Raw genomic sequence first — 23,746 nt, 5'->3', positions numbered from 1 at the left:
CTGTGAAGAGTAGTGAGGATATTTGTGCATGTGCATGTGTGTGCATGTGTGTAGTGAGTAACAGATGAGGGTGCTGGGGGTAAAGGCACAAGAGAGAAAAGAAACCACAGGGTCAATGGTAGGGTATCATAGGCAGTATTCTGAGATGGCCCCCCAAATACACAGCCTCTGGTGTACACACCCTGTACACCTCCATAATGTGGGAGGGGATATAATCCCCAAAATGTGGGTACCGGTGGACATGATGAATTATATTATATGGCAAGGGGAAGGGATTTTGCAGATTTAGTTAAGGCCTTAGATCAGTTGACTTTAAGTTAATCAAAGGGAGATTATCCTGGGTGGGCCTGGCCTAACTAGGTGAGTCCTTTAGAAGGTCTAGAGGTCAGAGATGGAAGAAGTTACAGACACTCTCCTGTTAGCCTTTGCTATGGACTGAATGTTGCCTTCTCACACACCCCCTCCAATTCATATGCAGAAGCCTTAAACCCCAATGTAGGATGGTGTTTGTAGATGGGGTTTTGGGGAGGTAATTAAGGTTCAATGTGGTAATGAGGGTGGGGCCTTCATGATGGGATTAGTGCTCTTATAAGAAGAGATACCAGAGAGCTGGCTCTCTCCAAATGAAGAGAAGAAAAGGTCATGTGAATACATAGAAGATGGTTGTCTCCAACCCAATGAGAGACCTCTTACCAGAACTTGACCATGCTGGCACCCTGATCTCAGACTTCCAGCCTCCAGAACTGTGAAAAAATAAATTTCTGTTGTTTGAGCCATCCAGTCAATGGTATATTTTTATGGCAGCCAGCAGACTAATACAGCCTTGAACAAGCAAGCAGCCACGTGGTCAGGGGCCACGCAGCAGGAATAGCAGGTGGCCTTTAGGAGCTGAGGGCCTCAGTTCTACAGCTTCAAGGGTCAGAATTCTGGCAAAAACCGGAACTGGGAGAGACAACTTGGGAGAGAACCCCAAACTCCAGGTGAAAATGAAGCCTTGTGAGACCCAAGGCAGAGAACTCAGCTAAGCGATGCCTGGGCTCCTGACCCATGGAAACTGTCAGGTGATAACTAGGTGTTGTTTTAAGCCACTAAGTTTGGGTTAATTTGTTGCATAGCATAGAAAACTATTATATAGTGCCTGCTGGAGGTCTGCCTTTGCTCTGGCACAAGACAAGATTTGTAGGGTGGGTAACAAGTTTCCCTCACTTTTCTTCTTAGTGTTACTCAACTGAATTTTTATATCTATATGATTCACATTATATATATCTTAGGAAAAGCTGACAGCTTTATCATTAAAAGTCCACTTAATCATGTACTTCATGTGTGGCGGCATTTCTTTTTGAAGCACTGCGTGTTTTCCTATGAAGGTAGCCCAGGATGGGTTTCATTAGGAATTGCAAAGCAAAGAGGATGGGAAGCTTTTATCAGCCATGGCTTATAATAAAGAAGCAGTACCAATAATTTCTTTCCAGATAATGTTTCCAGTTCTTTTCTCCTATTGCTGACAGTTACTCTTTGTTTGTTTTCAAACAAACAAAGTCAGCGGGCAGCTGGAAGTGTGTTTGGTTCCCAGGAGGTTGTCTGCCCTGCCTTCTTCTTGGAGAACTGAAAAAGCTGGGAACCCATCCTGTCACTCTCCAGTTTCCGTATTTTCTTCACTTGGCATTAGGTGGAAAGAAAGCTGACTTTTGATAGAAAAAAATCTGACTTGTCCTCCTTTAGAATTAGGGAAAGAAAATGCTTCCACAAACTGGGGCCCTGGTGGGGGTGAATGGAGGAAACTGGATCTTGTGTCTTCCACGTTGTGCTGTACATGATTCAGGGTTGTTTCATCCTGCTGAGGGTGTCTCTTTCCCTCATGACTCAGGACCTCTTCCTAATCCCTCTCTGAAAGCCTCTTCCTTTTCATTACGTGGTCATAATTATTTCTCTGTTGAGTGCATAACCTAACACCTCTCCGTGCACAGTGCCAAGGTTTGAAACCATAATAAGCGGAATGCTCACCTTTGAAGCCATTATTTCAATCATTAGGACACAGTTTATTCCTTGAGAGGACATTAACATTTGAAAATGTGTCAACCAGAGTAAGAAATTCATCATGATCATAGACCACCTGCCAACTGATTAAAATGCAATGTTCTGATTTTCCTGGATTTTTAAGATCTGACATCAGTTTACGTTTTTATGGTGTCTTGGTTCAGTTCCTTGTAAATTGCTTTTGAACACCAGAGAAGTTTGATTTTCAGACAAGAAACTAGAAAAAAAATGCAGTCAGAAAAGGGCAAAGGGATCCCCTGGGAGCATCAGGGTTGATGGGAGAGATTGCACCTCCCCCCAGCCCCTAACCCCGGTCAAGAAGCCATTTTCATCCTAGCAGGACTCAAAGTTGGAATGGCCTCTGCATTTGGGCACCTATAATTTTGAGCAAAAATGAGTCTGGTTGCTGTGCTGAATTTCATAGATGACTTTAATGAGATCATCTCTGCAGTTCAATTGGTAAGGAGTAAAGGACAAATATTCCACTTCTGTCTAGCAAAAAGCCACATTTCATCATTAATACCATTGAAACTGTTAGTTGCAAACATCTAGCAAAAAAGAAAAAGGTGGATTTGAAAGTAAAATATAAATTCTCTGGAAGCTGGAACATGGGGTTAATATCATGTCAACCCAGAGATTTTATGGATGGTATTTGTTGTCAAGGTAACACTACTTCCTTCTAAAGCTCAGAGAGGGAACCAGCAAAGTAAGATGGTGCAATTAGAGTGACCTTAACCATTCACCTTTCATCTTCTGGAATGTATTTGAAATGGCTAATATTTTTGGTTAGGCATTTCAGTGGATCCAATCACTTTCTGCTACCTAAGGCTTTATAACAAACCAAATTTTAATGGCTTGAAACAATAACATTTATTTTGCTTATGGATGTATAATTTGGGCAGGGCTTAGTGAGGGACAGTTGGGAAGTCAGCTGGGGTAGCTTGAAGGCTAGGGTTGGAATCATCTGAAGACTCACATATCTGGGGATTAATCCTGGGAAGACTAAAACAGTTGAGCTAACACAATAGGGGTTCCCTGGGCATCTTTCTATTTCTGTGTGGCTTTTCTATGTGGTCTCTCCAATGTGGCAGCTTCAGGGTAGCCTGACTTCTTATATGTCAATTTAGGGCTACCAAGGAGCACATTCTAGGAGAGAGCAAGGCCTATATTATGAACTTAAAATTTTGTTGAGAGGGTAGATCTCATGTTAAGTGTTCTTACCACAATAAAATGAAATAAAATAGAGAGAGATTAAATTCCAGGCAGAAACTGTATCACATTTATAATCCAGTCTTGGAAGACATCATTTCTGCTGCATTCTCTTTGTTAAATGTGTGTCACCAACCTGGCTCACATCCAAGGGCAGTGAAATTTGACTCCATATTTGAGGCTCTTTGATGTGTAAGGGTGCTTTCTAGTTCTGAGCATATGTGAACTGGGGTAATGAAGGGGCAGCTTCTTAGCTCAGGCAGTTAGGGAATAGCCAGCTAAATGATATCCTCTAAGAAGTGTTTTCTACTCCTTCCAATAGAGATGATTGTCCCCTCCCCCCTCCAATTAATCAGCCGTGTGGCTTGGGATTCTCCTCCCATTTACACAACCCTGTAATGCTAAACCTTTGCTACATGTTTGTATACCCAGCTGGACTGGAAACATCTTGAGGGCAGGAACTGTATCTTTTGTTCCCCTCAGTTCCAGGCCTAGCACCCAGTCGAGATTTGTGAGTTGGTGAGTATTCTGACATCCTGTGTTTTCTAACTCCTACAGAGTCAGGAACCTGTAAGTCGCAAGTGACAGAAACCTAACCTAAGCTAATGTAAGCTACATGAGCATTGAAAGACGTCACTGGAGCACCACATCTTTCTTTCTCCCTGTCTTCTCTTGTCTCTAATTTCTGCATGTTGATTCATTCTTGGTTCAGTTCTCTCCTGTGGTATAAAGATAGTTATGGGAAGCTCCAGATTTATTTTCTCACAGTTTCTGATTAATCTCAGAGCAAAAAGACAATGCATGTTTCTTGAAAGCTCTGGCTGCAGTCCTCAGATAGCCATGATTGGTCAGATTTGGGTTGTGGTCTTTCCTCTGAAACAATGTCTGTGGCCAGGGTTTGGGGTACTCTGAATCTTGTCCTCACACCGGTGATAGGAGAATCAGAGCTGGGTGGTAGCCAGCCCTACCAGACTAGAGGGTCAGTGCTCACAAGGGGAGCATAGCGTGCATTTATTACAAGCTAACACAGCAGTGAGGGAGGGGAGAGCAACTGCAGAGATTCAGGGGTCTCAAAGGAGGAAGTATAAGGCAAGGAATGAAGGGGAAAGAATCTCTTCTTTTATCGAGTACTCAATGTATGCTATAAGCAGTAGGCTGTCTAGAGGTTCTGATCTCATTTGATTCCCCAACAATTCAGTAAGTAATTGCCTTTCTTTTTAAGTTTAAAGAAATAAAGCTTGATGACGAAGGTAGGATTCAAATCCAGGATATTTGGCTTCAAAGGCCCTGTGCTTTCCTTTAACTAGGGTTTCTCAACCTCAGCATTATTGACATTTAGGACAAAATGAATCTTTTTTTGGGGAGGTGGGCTGTCTTGTGCATTACAGGATGGTTAGCAGTGTCCCTGACCTCTACCCATTAGATGCCAGTAGCACTCCACACCCAGTTGTGACAACGAAAAACGTCCCCAGACATTGCTAAATATCTCTTGGGGGGTGGGCAGGGAATGGTCCCAATTGAGAACCAGTGCTCTAAACCATGCAGTGAGCTAATACAAAGTTGTGGTGCCAAAAAATCCATGCACCTGCCATTGGGAAACACCATTGCAGGTCATATACTTACATTTACATGTGCTTTTGTTTGTTTTAGAAAACTTTGGCACTCACATGAGTGATTTCTCTAATCCAGTGGGAGACAATAATGGTTTGCCATATAAAATAATTTTTGGTGTCATTGGTTCACAGAAATGCTTTTTCATTTGGAATGCACATCCAAGAATCAGTCTCAGAATAAGGTAGAGCTTCTATTATAAAATAAAAAGAAAAGGTGGTATTAGGTAGGGCACATGATTAGGTGAGCCCTGGGTGTTATACATAACTGATGGATTCTTGAACACTACATCAGAAACTAATGATGTACTATATGTTGGCTAATTGAATTTAAATAAAAAAAAGAAAAGGTGGTAAATTGGAAAGTGTTCAGTTCTGTCTTCCAGAGTCTAGGTAAGATGAAAGTGGGGAGTGCCTCTGTTGTAACTGTCCCAAAAAGCCATTTGTTGTGTGTACAAAGTTTTGCTTCTGAGAGCAGTTGAGATGCCATTTGTATGTGGAGAGAAGTGTTCGCAAGGCCTGGATGGACAGAGCTGAGAGAGGAAGTTGGCACAGCCCCTGCTGACTTCATCCCTCCTGCCAGCCTGAACTGATTTGTAAGGCTGTGTTTGGTGCCAGGGATGGAGTGGGAAAGGGGAAGTAAATTCAAACAAAAGAATGCCCCTGAAGTGTCTGAAAAGAGGCTTTTAGCACCATTCTTTTAGTGCTCTCAAGCAGACTGAAGGTGCAAAAATTTAAAAAGCAGCCACAACTACTTTGGAGAACGGGATAGTGTGTCCAACACAGTGATATTATCACATCTGTTTCTTGGACAAAGGTCTTCATTGTATCATAAAATAAAACATGTTTCTCCTTCCAGTTCCTACTTTTTGATGAATCTTCAAAAATGAGCTTACAAAGAAACAGCCTGGAAACTTGGCAAAGGTTGTTTTTAGACAAATGCCTTCCAAAAAATCTGATTGAAAGGGTTTTCAGACTGTTTTCTGGCATACTGTACAATTTGCAAACAATCTCTTTTTTTGGTCAGTTATGGGTGGGAAGGATTGATAAAAGTATTTGAAACTCATTTCTAATATTTATAGACAAATTTCTTCCAAGTTTATTAATTTCCAGCATGGGTAGCACATGAAACACTCTTGCCATTAATTATGGAGTTCACATCTGGACCCCCAGATATCTTAAAGGGTCGAGTTCCAGGGTTATTACCTGCTCGTCCTCTCTCCCTTCCATTCAGGATACCTCATGGACACCTTCCAATGTCAGTTAAACCTTTTATCTTTAGACTTTCATTAGATTCTCAGATTTCCTCAGAAATGGAACACTCTAAGTGACCTGAAGATGGAATTAATTCTCAGTAAAAATCCCGTCAAGACATTGTTTGTAGTAAAAAAATCCAGGGTCAGGTTGTAAGGCCAATTTCTCATGAGCGTAAAACTGCATAGCTTATCTCAAAAGGTTACATACCATATGATTCCATTTGTATAACATTCTCAAAATGACAAAATTATAGAGATAGGGAGTAGATCAGTGTTTGCCAGGGATTAGGTAAGGGAGGAAGGGTATGACTATAAGAGAATAGCATAGGGAATTTTTTCTGATGATGGAACAGTTCTTTCTTAATAGTGGTGGTAGTTACACAAGTCTGTATGCGGGGTAAAATGTCACAGAATTATTCAAGGACATACCAAAAAAAGAGTCCATGCAAAAATAGGTGAAATTCAAGGAAGGTCTGTTATTTGGTTCATTGTATGGTGCCAGTGTTGATTTCCTGGTTTTGCTAATGTGCTATCAATATATAAGATGTCAGGAGAACCTCCCTGTACTATTTTTACAACTTCTTGTGAGTCTATAATTATTTAAAAATAAAAAGTTAAAAAGATTCTAAAAAAAATCCACCCTAACTGTATGACCTTATAGCATGGCAGAGATGGGATGACCCTTAGTAGGTTAAGACATAAACGAGATGAATTACTGAATGAACAGAAGCTTTTTTTTCTTGCATTATATTAATGGAAGTTTAAAAGAATAATGATAATAGATGATGTTTTTGAGTACTTAATATGTGTCAGGGGTTGTGCTAAACATTTTAAGCATTATCTCATTTAAACTTAATAAGAATTTTATGAAAATTTTTTTTTTCCTTTAAAAGACAACTCTACATATTGGTAGAAGTATAAAGAAAAACAAGGGAATTATTAATGACAAAAATAACAGGATAGCAGTTAACACTGGTCGGTAGGAAGACCAATGCTGTCACAGGGTTGGGGGTGTGAACAGTGAATATATATGGTTATTTGTTGTATCATTCTTTTTAAAGTTGTATATATTCTTTATATATTTTCTTGTGCGAGTGATGTCATTTATATATGGTATTATCAGGTGAGGAAAATAGATAAATATCAAAACAAAACAAAACAGAGCTAAGGGCAATTGATGGTGTGACAGGAGTTGTTTTATTGACAAGGGTGACCAACCAGAGATAGTCTCTCCCAGGTTGGGGACACCTGGCTCAGATTAGTGGGTCACTAAGACTGCTGGCCTGGAATACCAGACCCTTACAAAGAGGCCCCAGCACAAACTATTGGAGATGTGTCTTCCAAATGAGTAGTGCTGTGCAGGAAATCAAAATGCTTTTTTGTGTAAATTCTGACAGGAGACTACTGATTCAATAATTCCTCATCAGCTCCTGGCACTACATGGACACATAGTCAATCTCAACCGTCTGTATTGATGAAGGGAGCTGAGCATTCACACTTTCCTGTTGTAGTGCCTTTAGGATATGGAGATAAGAGGAAGCATAGAATATGAGGCGTAAAGGTTAAGAACTGGAAAGGGACTTTGAGAACACTGGGCCAGCCTCTGCATTTACAGAGGAAAAAAGACAGGTGCAGAGAAGCTAGCATTGTTCCACATTTTGCAGCTACTTAGAGGACCCGAGTGCACTGGATCCTAGGGCTGCACACTTGAGACCTTCTACGGTTCACAGTACTTACTGGGATTCTTCGTAAGAGTTTAAGGTGCTCACAGAATTACATGCAAAACAGTCAGACCAAAACACCCACATGGGGTAATGGGAAAATACACTAGGAAAACAAAACAAAGTTTGGAGTAAGGTTTTTGTTCATTAAGTGTATATTAAGCTCTTTTCACAATGCCATGTGATTTTAACTGCCTTACCTGAATGTATGTGAGCGCTAAGGAGAGGACCAAGTGGCTCCTTCTCAAAGGTGGCAACAGAATGGGGAAACTTGGATATATTTGATCTTAAATTACTTATTTTATTTTTATTGATTTTATTTTTTTTAAAGATTTATTTACTTATTTTAGAGAGAGAGCAAGAGAGAGAGTGAGAGTGAGCACTAGTTGAAGGGGCAGAAGGCGAGGGAGAGAATCTCAAGCAGACTCCACACTGAGCACGGTCTGAGTCTGACGCAGGGCTCAGTCCCGCGACCGAGATCACTACCTGAGCTGAAACCAAGAGTCGGATGCTTAACTGACTAAACCACACAGGTGCCCCTTAAATTACTTTAAAAAATCATAGAAATAGTTTGTGAATTCTTGCTTCCTGTAAAAATTCCAGCAGTACAGATGTATTTAGAATAAAAAAATCAAAGCACCTATTCACTTCCATCATTGATGCTGCTCTCCTCCCTGTAGGCAACCGCTGCTAACAACTTACTTTGTATCATTCAGCCTTTTTGTGTGCATTTATATAAAGGTATAAAGATACATATATGTAGCTTGAAAAAAGAGAAATCCACCTATCTGTATTCTGTGATTTGCTTTTTCTCTGAACAAAGTATCTTAGAGATCTTTCTACCTGGGTAACATGGCTCTATCTCACATCGTCTTAGGGACTGCATCACAGCCCAAACGGTATAACTATTCTCTAAGTGATGGACATTAGAATGAATCCAAATGAACAAGGATCAATGGATATTCCAGTTCTTGTGGCTTGACTTGGGCCGTACTATGAGTGGTTTTTAAGCTCTGTTTTCTGAACTGGAAGAGCCCAGTGTCTGCACGTTTCCCTAGATACTGTCAAGGTGGCCACCAAAAAACATATAATGAGTTACATTTTCCCCAGAAGATATGTTTGTCCATTTTGCCACATTCTTTCCATAAATAAATATTGTCAATCTTTAAAAATTTTGCCAATCTGAGAGATGACAAGCGGTATTTTTATATTGCTTCAATATTTCTTTCCATGGTTCCTAGGAAGGTTGACTATGCTTTCTCGTGTTATTTGCCATTTCTGTTTCTTCCGTTAAATTGCCTAATTGTATCTACTTTCCTTTTTGAAAAAAAAAATTGTCCATACTGATTTGTAGGCAGGGTAGTAACTTTATGATGGTGCAGACATCTCCTCTTGGTTTATTGCTTTTCTTTGAAGTTTGTTTATGGCATTGTTTGCCTTAGAGATGTTTTAAATTTGTGAGTCGTCAAATCAGTAACCTTTCCTTTCATGTTTTATATATCTTGTGTTTTGTTTAGAAAAACATTCTCTAAGTTTATAAAGTTATTATCTTAAACTTTCTTCTGAATACTTTTTAATATTTAGATCTTTAATCTAACCAGGATGTGTCTTGCACATAGTATAAGAATCTAATTTTACACCTTTTTTTCTGAATGAATAGCCATTTGTCTTGACATCATTTATTGTCTAGTTTATTCTTTCTTTGTCATATACTAAATTTGCATTTGGTTTCTGAAACTATCTACTCTATTTCATTGTTTAGTATCATGCTGTGGTCACCGTGTAAAATACTGTCATTTTTTACCCTGGATATTTTTTGTGCACTTGCTCTTCTATATGAACTTTAGATTCAGCTTCTCAAGTTCCATAAAAACCCTGTTGATACTGTGATTGGCATTTCTCTGAGTTTATAAATTAATTGTGAGAGAGTTGATATTTTACAAAACTTAGTCACCTCATTCATTTGGGAAATTTTTTTTTAGTACTTCACTAAAATAGTTTGTTTTTTTAAAATAAGATTTATGTATCTCTTTATTTGGTTATTTCTATGTATTTCATAGTTTTTGTTCCTCTAAGGATTTTAAAATTTCATTGCAATTTCTATTAGTTTTTTTTGGGGAGGGGATGTGTGAAGCTATTGATTTTCTACATATTGATTTTGTAATTGGTTACCTTACTGAACCTTCTTACTGATTCTTCGTTTTTTAGTTTATTTTCTTTGCTTTTTAAAAAATAGATAATCATGTCATCTGACAATAATGAAAGTTTTATCCTTTTTCCCCCAATATTTAATTTTATTCACTTTTCTTAACTAATTGCATTGATTAGAACCTCCAGAATAATGCTGGAAACAGTTATCAGTTATTAAATACCAATCAAGAAGACAAAAAATTACAAGTGTTGGGTAGGATGTGGATAAAAGGGAACCCTGGCACCGTAGATAGGAATATAAATTATTTCAATCACTGTGGAAAACAGTATGGAGGTTTCTCAAAAAAATTAAATGTAGAAATACTATATGATCTAGTGATTCCACCACTGGGTATTTACCCAAAGAAAATAAAAACACTAATTTGAAAAGATATACGCACCCCTGTGCTTATTGCTGTTTACAATAACAAAAATATGCAAGTAACCCAAGTGTCCATTGATAAATGAATGGATAAAGAAGATATGGTGTATATATACAATGGAATATTATTCAGCCATAGGAAAGAATGAGATCTTGCCATTTGCAACAACATGGATGGACTAGAGGGTATTATGCTAAGTTCAATAAGTCAGACAGAGAAAGACAAATACCATATGATTTCACTTATATGTGAAACCTAAAAAACAAAACAAATGAACAAGAAACAAACAAAAGCCAGACTCAAACATAGAGAACAAATTGGTGGTTGCCGAGGGGAGGAGGGTGAAATAGACAAAGGGGATTAAGAGTTACAAACTTCCAGTTATAATATGAATAGGTCACATGGATGAAAAGTACAGCATAGAGAATATAGTCAATAATGTAGTAGTGTTGTTTAGTGACAGATGGTGACTATATTTATCATTGGTGAGCACTGAATAATGTGTAGAATTGTTGAATCAGTATTGTACACCTGAAACTAATATAACACTGTATGTTAGTTATATTTCAATTAAAAAAACAAAAAATAAAGATGGTTAGATTAAAATAATTTATTAAGTGGTAGAACTTATTTTGAGTTAGAGAATAAATTCCAGGGTTTTTTTTTTTTTTTTTTTTGATATTTACAAGAGACAACAAATGAAATGACACAGAAAGATTGAAAATAAGGGGATGGACTAAGTTATACCAGATAATTTATAACCAAAAAAGATAGATGAGACAATATTAATTTCTAAGAAAATAGATTCCAATGTTAAAACCATTTTATGGTTAAAGGGGGATATAACGTGTTGTTCAAAGATACAGCCCATTGGGAAGATAAAATTATTGCGAACTATAAAGAAATTATTATGAACTATGGTGACTGCATATCATATTAATCTAATCTAATATTCATTCATTCTCCTGTTTCTCAGACCCTTGTAGTTAGATGTGGCTGTGAACTAGTTCTGACCAGTGGGCTCTTAGCAGTGCCACTTTCAAGCTAAGCATTTAAAAACTGGTGTGCAACTTCCACTTCTCTCTTAAAAATTATTTAAGGTTAACAGCTATGCTATTTAAGTTTATTTAGCCTTAACTATACATTTGTAGTTTATCTTTACTCACAACTGTTTTTTAAAACAATGCCTTCTCTTTTTTAGATTCATTTTCCATTTTAATATTGTATATATTCATATAATTTGTTCAGAAAAGTTTTCTAAGTTTTAAAACATTTGATTACTCATGTATCTGAAAATGTCTTTATTTTGCCCTGACACTTAAAAGATAGTTGAATCTAGAATTTTTGGTTTGTAATGGTATTTCATAAGAACATTGAAGACATTGCTTCATTGTGTTCTAGATTCCAGTTTTAAAGGAGAAACCTTATGCCAGGTGGATTCTTGTTCTTTTGAATGTAGCCTGTTTTTTTCCCCCCTCTCTAGTGATTGTTAAGAATTTTATCAATCTCTGGAGTTCAGAGATTTCTTCAGATATGCTGAAACTAACCTTTTGTTTTCTTTATTCTACTTCCCTTCCTCTCTCCCTCTTCCCTTTATTTCTTCCTTCCCCTTCATTCTGTTAGCAACCCATTTCTTTTTTAAAAAGATTGATTGATTGATTGATTGATTCACGGGGGAGGGACAGAGAGAGAGGAAGAGAGAGAATCTCAAGCAGACTCCACGGGATACAATGTGGGGCTTGATCTCATGACCCTGAAATCATGACCTGAGCTGAAATCAAGAGTTGGACCTTTACCAACTGAGCCACCCAGGCGCCCCAGCAATTCATTTCTGTTGTATGTTTGACAACACTTTGTGACAGTTCATATTTTTGGACAAGTGTATATAAATGAACAGAACTGATAGCTCAGATATGTTTTCCCAGTGCAAACAGAAATCCCTGTTCCCCTTGGCAATAACTGTAGTTCTGGTTGGAGGTGTTGGTGGTTGTTTTGGGGTGAAGAGCAGTTATGGATCCTGGTAGGGTAGACTTTCCTTTAGAGTGACCAGTATTTTGTTTTCTGATGAAAGTTTGTTTCTTCCCTTGAGGCAGCCCAGAGTTACTGGGGAGATTACTTTGTCCCAGTCCCAGTACCTACTCTGAGAGTCCCCTGTATCAAAATTCTCATATTGCAGAGATGCATTTGAGGTTAAACTTTACTGGGCACTCTGCCAGATCATGGACATAGTTCTTCTGTTCTTTTGAATCAGTGATAAGCCTACCACCAATTCCTCCTTCTATCCCTACTGCCTCTTTTCCTAGGGTTGTTCTAGAGCTCTTTATTGGAGGGCTTCTTACTTGTCTTTGTGGAATTGCAGATTCTTTACATCTGTTACCTCCTGCTTTTTCTAGGAAATTCTCAAAGTTCTGGTATGTTAGTGGAAACTCTTGGTTTTTCAGCTCTACTAAAATTTATTTATCTTTTGTACATTTTCTTTGTCATTTTAGTGGAATTTAGAGACCAGGTAAACACTTTTCTCCAGGTAGTCATTTTAAACCTTCATTTGATCTTCTTCCCTCAAATAAGTCTGAAACCATTTTTTTGGACAAGCCATCTCCAAGATATTTTGCTTTATAATATAAGGTCAGGCAGCTAGTGCTGTAGAAGAAAACCAAGTATTATTCCGCCCCCTGCAATGAAAATGGACTTATTGTCTAGAAAATAGCGAACAATGTGAAAAGAAAACACATGAAAAGAAAATTTAGAAAAATCTAAAATTCCACCAATATATTCATGCTAACAATTTGATGTGAATAGTTTGAGTTTTTAACGTATGCATAGAAATGTACTTTTCTCTGTAAAATGGGATTGTTGTCTTCAGTATAGCTAATACTTATCATGTGCTTAGTAGGTTTCAGGCACTTTGCTGATATTTTAAATTAATTATTGTATTTTTACATTACTTTATTGAATTAATTTTCTCACTCAGTATTTCTAATAGACCTCATACTTGGGATTATTATTAATCCCTCTTTTACAGATGAGGAACTGATGCTCACTGAGGGTAAGTCACTTGCCCACATTCATCTAACACTTGTAAGCACCACATTCTACTACCTACTGTATTTACGATTTTATAACCTGATTTGGAAAACAAATCCATGATTCCTTTTCATGTCAATAACATGCATACTACAGCATTAATGGTAATCATTTCAGAATATTACATTTTATGTATATACTCTAATTTATCTTACCAGAGTAAACAATCTTATATTGCAGACTACTTACCAAATTGTATTAAGCACTTACTGTGAGCTGAGTATTGTTTGGGCACTGAGATAAGTAAGATGTGGTCTTTGGATGGATTTTCATTCTAGTCTGGGACCTAGACAATTGCAAATAATTATACAAATGACTACTTAATTGCACATATGAGAGATACAAGATCCTAGTTTATGTTCAGCATGGGAACTGGTCTGGCCTGGGAGGTGTGAGAAGCCATGTCTGAGGAACTGACATAGCAGAGGAAAGCTTTACTATTGCTTGCTAGGGATTTGGTGGGCATTATGCCTCTACAGCTCAGTCTGTGAAATGGTGTTAAGTAGAATCCAATCCAAGAAGCCTATGAGAACTATATTAACATAATGACATTCTTACTAAGAATCTCTGGGATTAAGATCTCCTTGCTGTGCACAAATCATCTGAATGAATTAAACATGTAATTGAAAGACTCATCGTGTGCTACTCGAATGCTTTGCTGTACCAGAAATAAAATGAAAATGAAATCATTTTCTCTTTCAAATAAATATTATATACTGTGGGCTTCACTGGCTCCATTAGCACTGTCCGATTGCACAGAGGCGATTATATTATTTATAATACGTGCGGTAGTTAGAGGCTCCTTCAACTTAAGGCAGACAAGCATTGCAGAATCATTTCCCTCCTTACTGGCCCACACAGTATTTCTTCTGCTTCTCTCTCCTAAAACCTATAGCTAGTGGGTGTTTTTTGTGTTCTGTTTTTGTTTTGTTTTGAGACTCCAGAGCAGGCAGCCATTTTCAAAGGGTGTTTCTTTGCTCAATATTTTGAGCAGGTCAAAACTAGCATCATCATGAGACTGGAATATTTTGAGTGAGTTAAAGCTTATACTGTCATGAAACTGGTATGAGAATTTTTTGTTCTGGTTGGGTCATGATTTGTTTGCAGGTTACCTTCCTTGTATAAACTTAGACACCCAGGGTGTGTTGTCAGTAAGTGAAATGCTTGTGAGATCAGTCACTGACCCTGTAATATTTTCGTAAATCTACAAGGAGCTCTTTCTCATCTTCCACAATATAAAAATGGAAATAATAGTTACCAGTCATTGAACACTCACAATATGTCATGGGCTTCACATACTTTTCTAATTTGATAAGGAAATTGGGGATCAATGATGTTAAATAATTTGCTCAATGTTACTCTGTAAAAAGTAGGCCAGGGTTTGAATCCAGATCTTTCTGGCATCTGAACATGAGCTTTTTCTGTCTCTGGTGGTTTTAAAAGAAATGGCTGCAAATGTTTTGATTCTTTTCAGATAGGGAGGTTGGGTCTATGTCCTCTCCCTTTATTTTTTTCCCCCTTCCTTTTAAAGATTTATTTATTTGAGAGAGAGAGAGAGAGAGAGAGAGAGAGAGAGAGAGAGCAAGCAGGGGGAGGGGCAGAGGGAGAGATGAGAGCAGACTACCCACTGAGCCTGACATGGGGTTCAATCCCAGGGCCTCAAGATCATGACCTGAGCCAAAATCAAGAGTTGGCTACTTAACTGACTGAGCCACCCAGGTGCCCCATGTCCTGTCCCTTTTAAATCTGGGTGAATTTGTGACCACTTCAACAAAAGGAATGTGATGGAAGTGATATGACTTTTGAAGGTGGATCACAGAAGGCCATGAAGTTCTGCCTTGTTTGGTGCAACATTTGCTCCTAAACCAGTAGGTAAGAAGCCTACTATCCAGATGCCACCATGGTATGTGGAAGCTCAAAACACATGGAGTGGTCATATGTATTGACATTTGAAGCATGGAAGCTAGAGTTGACAATTTCAGCTAAGCCCAGACTTTGAGACATCCCAGTCCAGGTGCTAGACATGCAATTGAATAAGCTCTGGATGATTTCAGCTCCTATCTTCAATTGCCCCTAGATATTTGAATCTTTCTAGTTGAAGCCTAAATGCTATGGCACACAGGCAGACTATTCTCATTGTTTCTCATCTAAATTTTTTTTTTAAAAGATTTTATTTATTCATTTGACAGAGAGAGAGACAGCCAGCGGGAGAGAGAACACAAGCAGGGAGAGTGGGAGAGGAAGAAGCAGGCTCCAGCAGAGTAGGGAGCCTGAAGCGGGGCTTGATCCCTGGACCCTGGAATCATGCCCTGAGCTGAAGGCAGACACTTAACGACTGAGCCACCCAGGCGCCCCCTCATCTAAATTTCTGACCACAGCATCCTGAACATAATAAGAGCCTTACTGTTTTATACCACTAAATCTGCAGTGATTTATTGTGCAGTAGTATTTTGCAGAGTTGGAAGGGATCTTGGGTATTGACTAAAGTACCTTCTACCTAATAATCAGAATCTCATCTATTTCTAATTGAGGGGTCACACACTACTGATGAATGAGCTAAATCTGGCATTCAGAAGGGTTTTGTTTGGTGAGAATTTTGAGTTTTAAAAATGATTAAATTTTACATGAGGCCTGTATTTCCAGCTTCTCTGGGAAAACCAGAGGATCTGGAAACACTAGGTAAGAAAACAGTCCTATGTTTTTGAATAGCAGCTGTCTCCTTCATGTGGGTCTTTGCTCCCCAGTGTTAGAATGTTAGAGTACTCCTGATCGCTTATTGGTCCTTCCTCCCACCTTCTGCCTGCTTACTATAGGCAGATATGTTTGTAGACCTGAGAGACAGATGATCCCATAGCCTGTTTTTGATTTTTTAAAAGGTGCTTAAGAATTCTTGCTTCTTTTGCCTTTATCTTTCAAAATTCAAGTTCGGCTTTCATTACTGTAATCTATTTTGCATGTATAGTAATTATAGTGATGACTGGAATACCTTTTAATGCTATGAAATGGTTCAGCTTAAGATGAGCATTAAATCCCAAATCTTGTATTTAAGCATCCATCTGTCATGATAAAGAAAGATGGCAGAGAAGTCAATTAACTTTAATTAGGGAAAAAAATCTCTATCTTGCGCTCAGTTTTGAAAAAGAAGGCTGTACTTCAATTGTAGATTTAGTGTTCACTCTATTCAGGACTTATGAATGGATTTGTTCTGGGGGAAGAACTTTTTTTTTTTTTTTTTACCAGAGCCCTTTCTGGAAAAGAAGTTAGATTTTGGCATAGATCCATTGCATTGTGGTTCTTGAGTTGAAACCCTGCTCTTTTGTGCAGCCATGCTAAATCATTTGATTTAGGAGAGCCATCAGTGAAAGTAGCTGCTATTTACTTTGCTGGGGTTAGTAGAATATTAATATGACAGCTTGCCAAGTGTCTAAAGGGGTAAAAAGAAAGAGAAGAAGAAATTTCTTATTTACTGAAAACTTAAAATTCAGACCAGAGCAGAATAACCCATATCTATATATTTTCATTGGCAGTATGCAGAAGGGAATGTCTTAAAATTTTTTTTCACTCAAATTTCAGGGTTAAATAACGCAGGAAATGATTACCAAAGAAAGTTGTAGAAACACTTCCTCCAGAGATGTCATTCCAGCTTTGGAGTGGGGCAGTGGTAAGAGATAGCAAAGGCCAGTGAAAACTTGATGACCTTTTGAAACCTCCATTAGAGCTTTAATAGCTGCTGTATACTTTGGTCAGTGGCCATAGACCCATAGCAGAAGGCTTTAACAAAATTGGCTTGGAATTGGGTGTGTATTTGATGGTCATTACTTATTACAGCTGATTGGCGCTTACTGTTAGAATTGTGTTCTTGTGAGGCTAATGCAATCTTGAACACCCATCCATCGCTTCTGATTATTTCTTTGGCCCTGTTCAGCATGATGTAAATTGCAAAGAGGACTTTCCACCTCATAGACAAAGTGCCATACAGGCAGTTGTAGGTTTGGCTTCTAATTTTTATATTAGGTTTCAAAGTTTCAGAGAATTGTTAAAATCAGTATGTGGATACTTGCCGAGAGGGTCTCCACCAAGGGGCTCTGGATGCTGATTAAAATCATACTGTTGGCCGTTGTATTTTTTTTTTAAAGATTTTATTTATTTATTTGATTGAGAGAGAGAGCATGAGCAGGGGGTGGGGCAGATGGAGAAGCAGACTCCCTGTTGAGCAGGGAGCAGGACATGGGGCCTGATCCCAGGACCCTGAGATCATGACCTGAGCTAAAGGCAGACACTTAACCGACTGAGCCACCCAGGCACCCTGTCCATTGTTATTAGAAATCAGCATTGAGTGACTAACTCCACTAGGTGAGAATAGTCACAGAAAACGTGGATTGATACACAATGGCAATGGCATAATTTCTTTCTATGAAACAAACATATCATTTTCTAGTATCAAAAAAAAATGAGAGTAATACAATGTTCTCCACATTCCATGTGGGACCCTCCCCTTTTAGTGGCTATGTGAGTCTTCTTCCTTTCTTTCAAAGAAATGTTAGTCTAGTCTTATATGTCTGATGACTAAAGCCTGTCCCACTTGCCATAGCCTTTAGGAATGAAGAAATTCATTCTCCAGTTTGTGAGAGTGTTACTAGCAGAAAACCTCCCAGCTTCCAGCTGCCTCCTGGGTTTGCCTTGGTAGAATAAAACCACACTTAAGTTACCACCCTTCCAGGAACAACACAGAACATAGCCAATGACTAATCAAAGTAGGGATATGCAAAATTCCATCAGACCACCCTCACATTTAATACCAACTGCAGAGTTTGTGGGTCTCCAAGACCATCCTCAGGTTTAATAATTCCCTAGAAGACTCATAAAACTCACTGAAAGCTGTTATGCTTATGGTTATGGTTTATTACAGTGAAAAGATACAGAGTAAAATCATCCAAGGACAGAGATCTATAGGGCAGAGTCCAGGAAGATTTTTACATATGGAGCTTCCTGTTGTCCTCTCCCAGTGGAATTGTGGACAGCACCGATTTCACCAACAACAATGTGTGACAAAACAAATGGAGTGTTACTAACCAGGTCAGCCCACCTGAGCCTTAGTGTCCAGAGTCTTTATTTGGGGCTCCATTATGTAGACATGGTTGATTGTCTACATGGCTGACTTCAGTCTCTATGTCTTTTAGAGGTCAAGCTGATAGCTTGTTACCCAAAGCAACTACAATGAGGTTTCTTTAGGAATTGCTTGAGATATGAATGTGCAACCTGAAATTGTACGGAACGTTATGCCCCATGGGACAACCCTTGACAAAAGGGCAATAAGAGATGATGGATCAATGCATTATCTTTTCTTCCTTGATGAACAACATGAGCATCACATATGGTCCAATGGCATCCAGTTCCCAGTCTCAAGTCATGGTGGCCAACTCAATAATACATCCTTGTGGTGGCTCTTTCCTCTTCCCTATTTTTTTTTTCTTGCCTCCCACTTCTTTCTGAGCTCAGTCCCCCAAATAAATAACTTGCACCCAAGTCTTGTTGCAGCTCTACTTTAGGGGTGAATGCAGTCCATGTACTGTAACATGATGGTCTCATAGTTGCTCCCAGTCAGATGTTGCCAGGAACTACATGTTAGCACATAATATCCACTGTGTGTGTGTGTGTGTGTGTGTGTGTGTGTGTGTGTACATCCTCCTCTGCTCACATTTGTTTTCTAAGCTATATAAAACATGGCAAAGCTGGTCAAGTGTATTTTGAGCAAGAAGTACTTTTGAGGAATAAAAACAAGAACATTTTTTTGATTGGTCCTTATCTGTCAAGCACTGTTCTAAGTTTTATATGTATTTATAATCTAATTTATTCTTTAACTTAATCCTATGGGGGAGTAACTATCATTGTTCCTATTTACACATAAAGAAACTGAGGCTAAGAGAATTTTAGTAACTTTCTTTAAGTGGCTTGGCTGGTGAATGCTGAAGCTAGGAGGCCATCTGATTCCACTGTCTGGTGTCAGAGCAGAGCTCTTAAATACTAGAAATCTCAAGATGCAAATCAATATTAGGCCCTGTGGGAATGGTTAATGGTGTTTGACTACCAACATTTAATGTGTAAGCATTAGGATGGGATTGCATACGGAGTCGATTTTTCTTAGGCAGCCCAGAGAGAGAAGCCAGGCTCCTCCAGTAGGAGTAGAAGGTCTTGTTTGCCAGGCAGTTGAGGGTCAGCAGAAGGGGGCCATTCAGCCTCCTATCTGGCTTTGTCTGATTGCTAGAAAAGGGTGAACACTGTGATATTTATTTATAGTTGTATATAATGTTTATGATTATTTATGGAATTTGTAAATAGATGGCTCTGCTTGGTAATTTATGGCTATTTCTTGGGCTTTTAATCACAAAGATGGCCTTAAGAATAATTTCAGTCTGCCATTAGAGGACAAATAGATGGTGTTTGCCATGGCAGGCTTCAAGTAGGAATGGCTGGTAACACCTGGGAAACAAAACAAATAGGATTAGGTAATTTACAAAAGTGCTTCATTTTTCAAAACCTTCTCACTTTTCTCACTTCTTCATGTTAGTATAATGTTTGTCTTAATTGGAAGAAACAGGTCATGACTCTGAACGCAAACAGATCCATTATTCTTCAAGAAATGTTCTAATCCTCCAGCCCGAGGTCAGGCTGTATGGATAAGGGGTATGTTGGGAGGGGGAGCATATTTTGTTTTAAACTGCTGCTGAGCAAATATTTCCTTCTCACCACAATCAGCTTCCAAAGCAACCTACAAATTTCTTTCTGAGGAGTATACACAGAATCTAGACCCCAGGCCCAACCCTGGTACACCTGCTTGGGCTGAAGTATTTTAAGGTCCTTTGATGATAGCAGTCATACCTATCATATCTGCTCTCCAGAAGTAAGCTCAACCAAGCAAGTGAAGGATGGGGTTTTCATTCAGTTGTCTTTTTAAAAACATCATCAGTGCATCCCAAAGTTTGTAATATGCGTGTAAATTTGTTTGTCACATGACATGGCATTATTTGCATGAACCAATTTTATTAGCTTCCTGGGATTCTGGCCCCAAATGAAAATGAAATAAGAACCACAGTGACCACTATACCCAATGAGTTCTGTTTCCTTGGGCAACTTCCGTAAGACTTTCTGAGCATGTGCTAGGAGTGATAGGGGATTCAAAAATGAACCAGGTGCAGAATGTGCCTTCCAGAAGCTCACAGACTAATGGAGGGAGGTGTTAACAAATATCCCAAAGAACTAAAATGTGAGAAAGAGTCAAATCTCATCATAAATAGAGTGCTATAGTAGCTGAAAAAGATTATTTCAAACTGAAAGGATTCAGAAAAACTTTGTAGAGTTCTTTGGATTTACCCTTGAAGGGAGGGTTGGATTTGAACACTGAAAGTTTGGGCTGGGAAGGGCATTCCAGAGGGAGGGAACAGCCTGGACAAAGGCAGAGTGTGCAAATGCCAGTTTGTGTGGGCAGCAGTTTGGGGAGTGTGAGAGCAGTGGGGAGTTCAGGGAATTGAGGAAAGATGGTGGAGAGATTTGCATATTAGATAAGAAATTGTGGAGTTGCCCTATGGATGACTCAATCCTTTGTCTTTTGAGGCTGTGAGTTGTCTAAGGTCACAAGGCTAGCAATTGGCAATAAAGTGGATTCTAGTCCCCGTCCTGGTTCTCAGTCCAGTGAGTTTTGTGCTTCTCTTTCTCACTTTAGATTACAGGGGGCTTCTAACTTTGCTATATTTTTTGTCATCTATGACAGAAACTTTGAGGAGCCCATTTTGGAGGGTTAAATGCAGTGTGGTCCCAAGGGTTTAATCTTGGAAATCTACCAGCTTTGTGGTTAACTGTGAATAGTTTTGTTCTTGCTTTTCTTCCACCCTCCCTCACCAATTATGATACCAGTTGGGCCAGGTCTGAGCCAGGAAGGCCTTGGTAACAAGCACGTGGCTGGAGGTATGCATGTATGAGAGAGAAGAATGTGTGTACGTGCGTGTATGCCTGCTGTCTCTGTACCAACGCCAAATATGAATCATTTTTGGACTTTTGTTCACTCAGCTTGACATGGGCAAAAAGCCAGCCCAAAGAAGAGTTTTACTTTGCCCTAGAGTGTGTTTACTTCTGGGCTTAGCTGGAGCTCGGGAAACAGGGAGTATTTCATCGACTAGGAAAGCCCTTTCTTGAAGTTGGCTGTGTGCTGGCTTAGCTAAGAGACAGAAGCAGAGAATTTGTAGCACTCAAGCACTGAAAGGGACCTTAGAGATCACCTGTCAAAAAGCTTTTCATGACAGCCCATGGCTTCCTGAATCAGGCTAAGACATACCTCTCAGGGTTAGTCTGTTGGTCAACAAATAGTAATCAAGAGCTTAATATTTGCCGGTCAGGGGTGTTCTGATGATAAAGTGGGGTAAAATTAGTCAAGTGCCTAGCACAGTGAGCGCATACAGTTAGGAAATGGTAGCTTTTTAGTGTGGAGCAGGTCTTCCTTGGGAGACCAAGAAACCCATGTATAAGAATATCCTCGTGGGGGCAATGATCAGTTTTTCTGGACTTCACCTCTGCAGAGTCCTTTCTTTCTTAAAGCCCATGTTTTCAGCTGGCATCATCCTTGTTTTACAAACATAGCATCCAGAAAAACATCTGGACTTGCACCCAAGCCAGCAGTCCGTTTTTAATTTTTCTGTTAAATCTGTTTTATAATTTTAAATTTAATTATTTTCTTATTTTCTTTTTATTTTTGCCTTGCTTTTAATTTGTATTAGTTTCCTAGGGTAGCTATAACAAATTACCACACACTGGGGGGCTTAAAACACAGGAATTTATTCTCTCATAATTCTGGAGGCTTGAAGTCTGAAATCAAGGTGTTGGCAGGGCCATGTTCCCTCTGAAGGGAAGACTTTCCTGCCTAGTCCTAGCTTCTGATGGCTCTTGGCAATCTTTGACATTCTTTAGCTTGTAGATGGGTCACTCTGATCTTTGTTTTCTTTGTTATCACACGGCCTTCTTCCCTGTGTGTCTGTGTTCACATGGCTTTATTATAAGCATGAAATCACTGGATTTAGGACCCACCGTAATCCATTATGGCCCCATTTTAACTTAACTAATTTTACCTGCAAAGACTATATTTCCAAAGAAGTCTGTATTCTGAGGTTCCAGGTGGACATAATTTTGGGGGGACACTATTTAACCCAATATAGTATTCATAAAGGGATTTTGGAAGAGAAGAAAGCGTACATAGCAGTAGATGTTGAGTTCACATTATCGTCTTCTTTCTTTACCCTTCAGAACTCTAAATTACCTGGAGTGACTAGGTTGTAAAGGTCTAAAGAGTTGGAGAGCTAATTAGTGGTAAGAGCTCCTGGGTGTGCAGGGAATGGGGCCAGGACGGTGGGATGGTCCTCCAGGTTGGGCAGTGACTGTGACTGGTCAGACACCACTGGTTCACCATTGTTCCTTAGCACCTGTACAAAAGGAGTTTAAAGAGGCAGATTCCTGGGGCACCTGGGTGGCTCAGTTGTTAAGCATCTGCCTTCGGCCCAGGGCGTGATCCCAAGGGTCCTGGGATCGAGCCCCACATTGGTCTCCCTGCTCCGCTGGGAGCCTGCTTCTTCCTCTCCCACTCCCCCTGCTTGTGTTCCCTCTCTCTCTATCAAATAAATAAATAAAATCTTAAAAAAAAAATAAAGAGGCGGATTCCTACCTTAGCTTTGACATTTACTACTGATGTAAATTGAAACAAATCACATAATCTTTCTGAGCCTGTTCCTCACCTGTGGATTAGGAATAGCAATAATGCCTGCCTTTCCCACCTCCATAGAGTGTGGTAGGGTTCATGTAAGAGAAAATGTGAAAAGTCCTTGACCACCTGCTGATTATCTGTTATGCATCTGAAGTCAGGGTGACCTTTCAAAAACACATATCAAATCCTTTCACTTCCTTGCTTTAAGCCTTCTAATTGTTCTTTCATGTTTAGGATAAGGCCCAGACTTGCTAAAACAGCTTAAAAAAGTCCTGTAGAATCTGGCCCCAGTGTTCTTTTCAGCCCCAGAGCTTTTTACAAATTCTACCCCTCTTATGTACACGTCTCTAATTATTCTAGCCTACATTTGAAAGCTCATTTTCTGGAGTACTTAGTTTAGCACTTGATTATATTTTGTCTTGAATTATTCTTTGATTCTTTCTTGTAGTAAGATATAATCAAGTGGAATCTGTAGAAGGACAATAAATAAAAGCAGAGAGCTCTAGTTGAA

Source organism: Ursus arctos, unplaced genomic scaffold, assembly GCF_023065955.2.
Source record: "Ursus arctos isolate Adak ecotype North America unplaced genomic scaffold, UrsArc2.0 scaffold_8, whole genome shotgun sequence".
NCBI classification, from domain to species: Eukaryota; Metazoa; Chordata; class Mammalia; order Carnivora; family Ursidae; genus Ursus; species Ursus arctos.
Note: the sequence above shows the minus strand (reverse complement) of the source record.